Here is a 9,981-nt window from a genome sequence, read left to right as displayed (position 1 = left end):
GTATTTCTATTCACATGCTTCTGCCTTGCTCCACCTCCCCTCTGACCCATAATGCAATGACTCAACAGGAAATTCTCCATAATAACAATTTGGCAGATGTCATCAACATTGGCTGTGCCCTCTGCTCTCATGAATGTGAGGCTCAGTTTATAACAGCACAATGCCATCAACATGTAAAACAGCACATTATGAAAAGATCAGTCAACATAGACACACACACACACACACACACACACACACACACACACACGTACCTTTCTACATGTCTTTATCAAGTAAAATACGTTTCACTTAAGGAGAAAAGAACAGGGGTGCCTGGGTGGCTCAGTCGATTAAGCATCTGACTCTTGATTTCAACTCTAATGGTTGATCTTATGGTTTGTGAGCCTGAGAGCATGGAGCCTGCTTGGGATTCTCTGTCTCCCTCTCTCTCTGACCCTCCTGTGCTCTCATTCTCTCTCTCTCTTTCTCTCTCTCAAAGATAAATAAATAAATAAACAAACTTTAAAAAAGGAGAAAGAATACTTAACATCTTATTAAAGGCATAAAAGTGTGATGATAAAAGTAGGCTAATAAAGAGTCTGTGGAGTCAATCCTACTGCAGACTTCACATACAGAATAATCTTGAAGTTAGATGAGGCCCCATATGTAAATGATTCTTGTGTGTCATTTCCTAGGGCAGTACCGTTTTTTGTTGCTGTTACTGAATCAAGTATAAAGGCAAAACTCCTCAATTGTAGCTACAGTTTTCATGGGAAAGCCAATTACATAAAATAAGACTTCAGTTTCTTATGTTAGTAGTTAAAAATTGAAACTATAGACATCTGGGAAAGCTGCATTGATATTTACTGCTAAATTGAGATCAAAGTTGAACTAATTTTTCTCATCTTTTTTTTTTCAATATGCAACCGAGTAAAAGAATGTGTGCCATCTATATACATTCATTTTTTTTCCAAGATAAAAATCAAATAGCTCATTGGTGTTTTAGAACAACAATTTAAGTTTTTTTTTTAATTAATAAAATTGGGAAGAAGAAACGGTATCCTTATATATAAAATATTTTCCATTTTTTAAAGGTTAATTTGACATGTTTTGCCACAAATTCACTGTTTTAAACCTTAAAAATAACTTATAATTAAAAATATAGTTAAGCTTTAGCTTTTGAAAAAATACGAAATACTACTGAGAATGGAATCCAATGATAGTATCATTTTTCCATCTATCCACATAACATTCAGTCTTTAAAGGTACGTGAGGGGCGCCTGGGTGGCTCAATCAGTTAAGCGGCCGACTTTGGCTCAGGTCATGATCTCGTGGTCTGTGAGTTCGAGCCCCGCGTCGGGCTCTGTGCTGACAGCTCAGAGCCTAGAGCCTGTTTCGGATTCTGTGTCTCCCTCTCTCTGACCATCCCCTATTCATGCTCTGTCTCTCTCTGTCTCAAAAATAAATAAACGTTAAAGGTACTTGAATCTGCACATAGTAGCTTTAATTGAAAGGGATAAAGCATGTTATTAAATCTGGCAGACTAATTTATCATATGCATTTATAACAAGCCCTTCAGACCATTTCATTCTTTTACCTGTCCAAAACCAACATGTTCCATAAGTTCATTAGACTTCTTTCCATATTATGTTTCCAAACAGTTACCATGAGATTAAATCTCAAAGAAACAAAAGAACATATTGTCATGAAAGGATGATAGAGTGCATGCTTTGGCAGCACATACACTAAAATTGAAATGCAGAGAAGATTAGCATGAGTTCTGTGCAAGGATGACACCAAATTTGTGAAGCATTCCGTATTTAAAAAAAAAAAAAAAGGAAGAGGGATATTGGAACTATATCAGCTTAATTTTCAAAACCCTTTTGATCAAATAACAATTCAAGTTTTGTAAATTTATCTCTGAGCTTAAATTTACATACAAATATGAAGTCTTAATACTGAAAGTACATTTTCACATTAAAAAATGCCCTTTAAAACTTTTTAAATGACATTAAAATCTTTAGATATTTTTTAAGGAAGAAAAAGATCAAAGCACCTGTGTTGTTTCTTCCATTGGCATGTTGACTCAAATTGCTGTAAACTTTCCTATTTAGGTGAATCATTTTATAGAATTCTGCATAAAACCCATTATCAGAATTTAGGAAGAAAGAAAATTTCATTGAGGAGCAAGAATTGGCACATGTTCAATGACTGGATATGATAACAAATGAGACCATCAGACTCATTTGTCATGGAATGTCATCATCCACCCTCATATTCCTATTTATTCCCCTTACTGCTGCCTCTTGCTAACTGTGGGAGGACAGCCCCTGCATATGGAAAATCCTGAGGTATGTGGGCAATGGCGGCTTTGCAGTTATACAGAATCATTTCAGCAAATAAAATGACATGAGCAGTATTTTCAAGCATAGTCACAATGTAATATTTAAAATGCTTCTATTTTTGTTCTTTTCATTCATTTATTCAGATTAATTTTCTCACAAATACTATTATCCTGAGTACTCTGATAGATGTTGGCATATAATCAGAAAAATGAGGCAAAATACCCATTTCTATGGAGCATCTGGTTGCCTGCTGTCCCCATGTATGCTCACTCTGTCCTATTAAAAGTAGGAAAATCATTAAAATAATCTTTTTTTCCTGACTTATTTATAATAATATAGTTTTTACAAGGATAAAATGACTTTATGTAGATGAGACATTTAAATTCCTTTCTTGGTCCATGTTAAGTGTTAAAAACAAGTGTTTTATATTATTATAATTAACTATCAAGGATTTGTTGATGAAGATAATACAATAATTTTAAATTTTATCTTTGATAACCTGTTACTTCTTCTTTTGATTTTCACAAAGAAAAGTTGTTTACCTAACCTAATCTAACATTCACCATTAACATTACTTTATTGTGGGAAATTTTTTTAAATGCTTTTCATCACACGGAAAAGAGCTAGAAGTTTCAGATCTTCACAGAGCAAATTAGACAATAAAAAAGTATATCTACTCCAAAATGCTTAATATTGAGGCATTTTAAAGTTCAGAGCAAACTGTGCCAAATGTTTATTTTCTTAAATTACTTGATAAATCATTTTTCAGGTGGTGTTTTCAATAGGTCAGACCCCTCAGCAGCCCGAGGCAGTCCCCAGGGGCGCTGGTCCCATGGCTCTGGGGCAGGGATGGGGGACACTGCACCATGAAGCTGTACAGCCTTAGTGTCCTGTACAAAGGCAAGCCCAAGGTGGTGCTGCTCAAAGCCACATACGATGTGTGCTCCTTCAGCTTCTTCCAGAGGTCCAGTGATCAGAAAGTCATGACCCTCACAGATCAACGGGCTGTGGAGCACTCAGCATAAGGCAGCAGAGCTTCTGTCCAAGAACAAGAATATCTGTGCCACGTCTACGTGTGAAACCACAGTCTGGCAGGAGTGGTCATTGCAGATAGTGAATTGCCGCCCTGCATGGCTCTTACCTTTCTAGAGAAGGTACTAGAAGAATTCTCCAAGCAGGTAGACAGTCTAGAGTGGCCAGTCGGATCTCTTGCTACCATCCACTCAGCAGCCCTTAGATGGCAGCCCCAGTAGATACAAGAACTGCTGAGAAACTAACCCCATGACTAAGGTACAGGATGGAGCTGGATGAGACCAAAATCAGGCTGCACAACACAATGGAGTCTCTGTTAGAGCAAAGGGAGAAGCTGGGTGACCTGGTGTCCAAATCCCAAGTGCTGGGAACAGCCTTAAGCCTTCTATAAAATGGCCCAGAAAGAGAACTCATGCTGTGCAATCATGTGATGGCATTGTGCAGAGGCTCCTGTGCTGAAATGTCCCAGTCATTTGCATCAGCACTGCAGCCCAGAGAAACAGAGCCACTGTGGGAAGATCCACGTAGAAACGCTCTCATTTTTCTCTTTAGACCCACTGGCAGGACCTAAGGGGTCATGGAAGGGCCTGTAACACTTCAAATTTACATGTCTGGTAATTTTTGGAAAGATCCATGTGGGGTCCTCAGAGGTGTATTATTGGGCCAAATGAAGCCATAAACTCTGAGTGATTAAAACATTTTTTTGAACAAATAAATCATGCTTTATTAAAAAAAATGAACTTCAGCCATCACAGCAAGATCTTCACACACACACATTTGAAACAAGGATTTTCTGCTGTGACTGAATAAGTTTACAAACATGCAGTATCAATACCAAGAAATTAAAAAAAAAAAAACCAAAACCTGTTTTTCATTCCTGATACAGTATGTCTAACAAATTGACAATGGACATGGAAAACACAGTATTTAGCCAAGTTATTCTATCAACAGTGTTAGCCTGCCTAGGTAATTCAAGTTCTAAAGACCTCTCTTCAATAACAGATGGCCAGTGATAGTCTGAGCAAAATAGTTAAATTCCCCAAGCAGTGCTCTTGGCTTAGCCAATGTATACACTGTCTTAGTTTCTTTGGAATAAAAATTTACCCAATGGAATTTTACAAGTCTGTAGATAAAGTAAATTTCCCAAGAGTACCATATTTTCCTGATTGGATCCAGAGCAAAAAATCATATACAGCTATAGGGATGTTGCATATAGAGTCTTTGTTCTCTGTACTTCAATTATCACCCAGAAGTTTTCTGACTTTATTAATTTGATGAGTCATCAGTTTAACAACTAATCAAATTTGCAGCTTTGTGGGAACTTCTTTCTGGATTTCTCCATAAAAGAAAGAGAAGGAAATTATTGGAATCAGTTTTATAAAGTTGTGATTTTTCCCTAAGCAATATTATTTTAAGTGTAATTCTCCCCCAAACCCTCCAGAATCAATTACAGGTATGAAGGAGTTCAAATGAGCACCAAAAATAAATGTACAAGCAAAAATACTAAGGTAAGGAAGATTACCTGGGTCTTTTGAAAGGCCAAGAGTTAAGTTATGGGATGTTTAAGATTTAAGAACAACTATATAGGATGTTCAGAAACCATCTTCTGTCTTTACAGGGTGTCTGAGTGGCTCAGTCAGTTAAGCGTCCTACTCTGTTTTGGCTCAGATCACAATCTCACGATTCATGAGTTTGAGCCCCCACATTGGGCTCTGCACTGACAGTGTGGATGGAACCTGCTTGGGATTTTCTCTCTCCTCTCTCTCTGTCCATACCCCACTTGTGCACACTCTCTGTCTCGAAATAAATAAACCTAAAATTTTTTTAAAAGAAATCATATTCTTTCTTTAAATATAACACTTGTTTAGACATAATTCATGATAAATTTAGCATTATCTTTAATATTAGAAATATTTAATTCGTATTTTTTCTGCTAAATGACTTTTTAAAATTAAGTTATGAATACTAGAAAGTATGATATTATAACTCATTCCATTCTACATAACAGTTTCAGACTGTTAGAAAAGGTAAGGAAGGTTGATTTATGAAATGAAGTACCTGGGAGCACAGATGGAAGCATGCATAGATATATATGTGCAGTATAGGCTTTAGTATTTGATACAGTTAGTAAAACAACTGTAAACATTTTTTTATTTAGTTTGTATTCTAATCAAATACTGTAGACAAAAATGTAGATTTCTGCACAAATTCTACTTAAATTTTTAAGTACCTGAAATTTTAAATTATTTTTATTTTGGAAAATGATTTAAAACAAATTTCCAGAGAAATATTTCTTGCTTAATTCCTCTGGATGGATATGTGTAAAAGCACTGAAGGAGATGAGTGTATTAGAATCACATAAGGCATATCAGGGTCTCATTTATAGATATCTCTCTGCCCTCAGCATGACTGTTGCTCTTCCCTAGGAATGCAGAGTTCATCAAACTTATATGGATCAAGGAGCTAAGATGGTCCTTTACTCAGGACGAATTTCAATTTCTCTTATTTTCTGTGTATACTTTAAATCATGATACCAAAGAATACAGTCCTTGTGAAACATGTAAAGATTTCTGATGATCTCACTACACAGTCTATACTGCCATAATTTTTCCTCAGTGCTATTTCAGTCTTTCTCATATATATATGTATGCATGCATACATACATACATATTTGGGAATACAGTTACCTTCTGTTTCAATCAGTACTTCAACAATAAGCAAATGCTATGGTTCTAAATTTAGCCATGAGTCAAAGAAAAAAAGGGAAAATGAGGATTATTTAAAGACTTGACAATAGCAGTACATAGATACTAAATAATTCAGTAACAAGTAATGTATTTATAATAAACACACACAGGCATATGTATGTCTATATAATCATAAACAAGGCAAAATTTATTTGGAACATCTGGTTGCCTACTGTGCACATGTGTATTCTATTATGTTAGAAGAAGGAAAATCAGAAAAATAGATATTTTTCCTGATTCTTTATTATAATAATAATAATAATAATATAATTTAAATGTATGTGTATACTCTATGCATATTATATCTAGATTCTAGATAATGAAGGGGAAAAAGCCCATTTTTACTTAAATTACTAATGCTATAGGCATTGTATCTGTGTTGAAACAGATATTCGTACTTGTCAGCATGACCTATGCAATAATATGACCTTCCCAATAATCTTGGTAATATTACCACACTGTGAGTGGGGAGAGACTGAGGTGGCTTGAGATCTACTCCTAGTTCAGACATTTTCTATACAGGAATAGACAAATCACTTACTCTCCGGTTTAATTCTCATTATCAGGCAAAGCGTGAAGAAAAAAAGCGAGATGGAAAAAAAGAGCTAAAGCCAAAACCAATGGTAGGAATTGAATGAGGAAAGGGGAAACAGTGCCTATGCTTGCACCTGATAATGTTGAAAATAGTTGTGAACAAAGCAAAGTAAGCTGATGGTAGTAGAAGGCATTCAGTTCTGTTCTTTAATTCTATGTGACTCGGCCAAAGGATGCCGAGATAGCTGGTAAAACATTATCTGGATGTATTTGTGAGGGTGTTTCTGAAAGAGATTAGCATTTGAATCAGTAGACTGAGTAATGAAAATCACTCCACCAATGTAGTAGGCATCATCCAATCTGCTGAGTGCCTGAATTGAATAAAAATGTGAAGGAAGGGCAAATTCTCTTTTTCTTGCCTTGTGCTGGGACATCATCCTTCTCCTACCCTTAGACATTGGAGTTTCTGGTTCTTATACCTTCAGGCTTGAACTGAATTATACCAAAGGTTTTTCTTGTTCTCTAGCTCATAGATGACATGTTGTGGCATATCCAGGCCTCCATAATTTCATGTGTCAATTCCTGTAATACATTTTCTCTTCTATCTCTTTATATATCATAATGATTCTGTTTCTCTGGAAAACCCTAACAAGTATATACATTAGTCTTGGGAAGCAGAGTGCTGCTGCAACATATAGCTAAAAAAGTGCAAGTGGTTTTAGAACTTAGTAAATAGGTAAAGGCTAGAAGACTTTGGAGTTGCATGCTAGAGTAAGACAAGATTTCTGTGAAAGGAGCATTAAAAGCAATTCTGGTGAGAATGCAAAGGAAAAAAGGAGAGCTACGGAGAAATCCTCAATCATCTTAGAGTATATACCTAAGTGGTTGTGAACAGAATGTTGGTAGAAATATGGATGGTATAGGCCATTCTGATGAGGTTACAGACAGAAATGAGTAACATGTTATTGGAAATTGGAGAGAAGGTGATTCTTTGTTATAAAATGGCAGAGTTTCGCTGAATTGTGTTCCTGTCCTAGTGTCTTGTGGAAGGTTGACCTTGAGAGTGATGAAATTAGATATTTGGTGAAGGCAATATCTAAGCAAAGTGTTGAAGGAGCAGCTGGTTTCTCTTGAATGCTTCTAGTAGAATGTGACAAGAAAAATGATTTTAGGATGGAATTCTTAATAAAAAAGCAGAACTTAAAAATTTCAGAAGTTCTTAGCCTATCCATATTGAAAGGAGTAAAAAAATCTTGTTTAGAACATGAAAGATGTGGCCAAATTTGATAAGGGTATTAATTGGCCATCTCAACAGAAGCCAGGAGCTGCTAATCAAGACAGTGATGATTTGATGAGGTACAGGTGGAAACTAAGGCACTAATGTGTGGTGTTTGTCATCTTAGGGCTGTATGGGACAATGACAGGTTGCTCAACAGCTAATTCCTCTAATACCTGGGCATCAAGTGATATCTCATGGCATACAATTAGTAACTTCTATAAAATTCTTCAGGAGCTGCAATCTCAAGGTAGAACCTAATTGTAAGGGAGTTAGATTATATGATATAATTAACAAATCTCATTTGTCAATGTCAGGATTCTCATAGGACAAGAGTAGAACTCTGAAATCTGTGATGGGGAATATGGATTGACAAGTCTGCTAAATTTGAATTCCTAAATTCCACTGAATTCACTATTTCAGCAGAAGCTGCCTGCCTCCTCCCCCTTGTTAGAGAAAGGCAGTCCCTTCCTTGAGTGGTAAAATTGAAATGACCCACTTGAATCAGACACAGAGATGGAGCTTGTTTCCATAAAAGAACCTTCCTTAGTTCCCTCATTGCTTCTAAGACAATTACAAGTTCAGGATTAAGCACAAACCAAAAAGAAAGTAAAATCTCTGTTCTAAAAGGAAATAGCTTATACATTAAAGGACGTATAGAACCCAGCTAATGTCTGCTGGCCATGACCTGTCAACATAGATCTTGAGGGTTGGGAAATATGGTGGGTTTTTTTTTTGGTTTTGTTTTTGTTTTAGTTTATTTATATTTATTTTTTAAAGAGAGAGAGAAAGAGCATGAGCAGGAGAGGGTCAGAGAGAGAGGGAAAGAGAATTCCAAGCAGGCTCCACACTCATCATGGAGCCTAACATGAGGCTTGAACCTAGGAACTGTGAGATCACGACCTGAGCCAAGATCAAAAGTTCCACACTTAACCAGCTGAACCACCCAGGCACCCCAGGAACTATATTTTAATAGGAGACATCCAAGGGTTTGGAAATAGGTTTTAATAGGAGACAATTTACTTACCTTGGGGAATTTATATCCATTATAAGGACTCCTAAAATATCCTAATAACCTATTAAATTGACTGTTTGAATCCTCCACTCAATTATCTTAAATTAGGAATAAATGTTGTTACTTCCTTTACATAGTGGTGAGGCTGAAATCAGAAGACTCTGAGAATATGGGAAGGTAAAACAGATTTAACACTTATGAGCTAAGAACCCACTACAAGTCTATAATTTTCAGAATAGCATAGATAATACCCTCATCAATCGCTTAAGGAATGAATTGAGGGGGTGCTATGGTCCTAGTAAGAAATGTTCTTTGCTAGGAACACCAAGTGGCTGTATTATTGGAACTGTCCATTTTGAGGGATGTTTTACCATATCATCTTGGCATATTGTCAAGCAGAATAGGAAGGATCCATGTGAAATTGGAACATCACAGTCAAGGTTTGTACCAAGCAGATCAAGTGCATATTTAAATTACATGAACATGCAATTCTGATGCCTATGTCACTTATCTCTTTATACAAATGACTTTCAGCTTATACTTAGGAATTCATGGATGTTGTCTATAACTGATAAAGTAGGATGAATTTCAACCCACTCACAGATGGATTATTGCAATATGTTTGTGTTAGGTGAGAAGGAACTGATGCCTCATTATAGCCCTACAAAGGGGAAATACTAAAGTGCATTTACAAAGGACATCGTTTCAGTAAGCAAAACTGTGTGCGGTCACTTAGTCATCACTTTCTAGGGATGAGAAGTGGCCAGAAGAATGAGTATACATGGCCCCCAGGACAGAGGTAAAGGTCTTGATTTGGGAAGGGGGAAAAAAAAAATTAGAAGGTAAAAAGTCAGAGTTCTGGGGAAAGACATATGGATAGACCCATGGCAGTGAGCAAAGGCATGTGGATCTTTATTTTTTATGTAACGCATATAAAAGTGACTGACACCGTGACTTTCAATAAGCCTTCTTATCCCACCCAAGTTTGGGCAATGGTCCACGGACACCACAATCATGTGAAAAATGGAATCAGTGCATGGGTGCCATAAT

General features: G+C 36.4%; 2 pseudogenes; both read left to right on the top strand.

The window, feature by feature from the left end:
• The first annotated feature begins 1,707 nt into the window (after nucleotides 1-1,707).
• Nucleotides 1,708-1,806, top strand: LOC113594451 (uncharacterized; annotated as a pseudogene).
• Nucleotides 1,807-3,193: 1,387 nt separating this feature from the next.
• Nucleotides 3,194-3,790, top strand: LOC106973255 (synaptobrevin homolog YKT6-like; annotated as a pseudogene).
• The last annotated feature ends 6,191 nt before the right edge of the window (nucleotides 3,791-9,981 follow it).

Source organism: Acinonyx jubatus, chromosome C2 (genome assembly GCF_027475565.1).
Source record: "Acinonyx jubatus isolate Ajub_Pintada_27869175 chromosome C2, VMU_Ajub_asm_v1.0, whole genome shotgun sequence".
Taxonomy (NCBI): domain Eukaryota; kingdom Metazoa; phylum Chordata; class Mammalia; order Carnivora; family Felidae; genus Acinonyx; species Acinonyx jubatus.
Note: the sequence above shows the minus strand (reverse complement) of the source record. Positions and strands in the feature narration are given on the sequence as shown.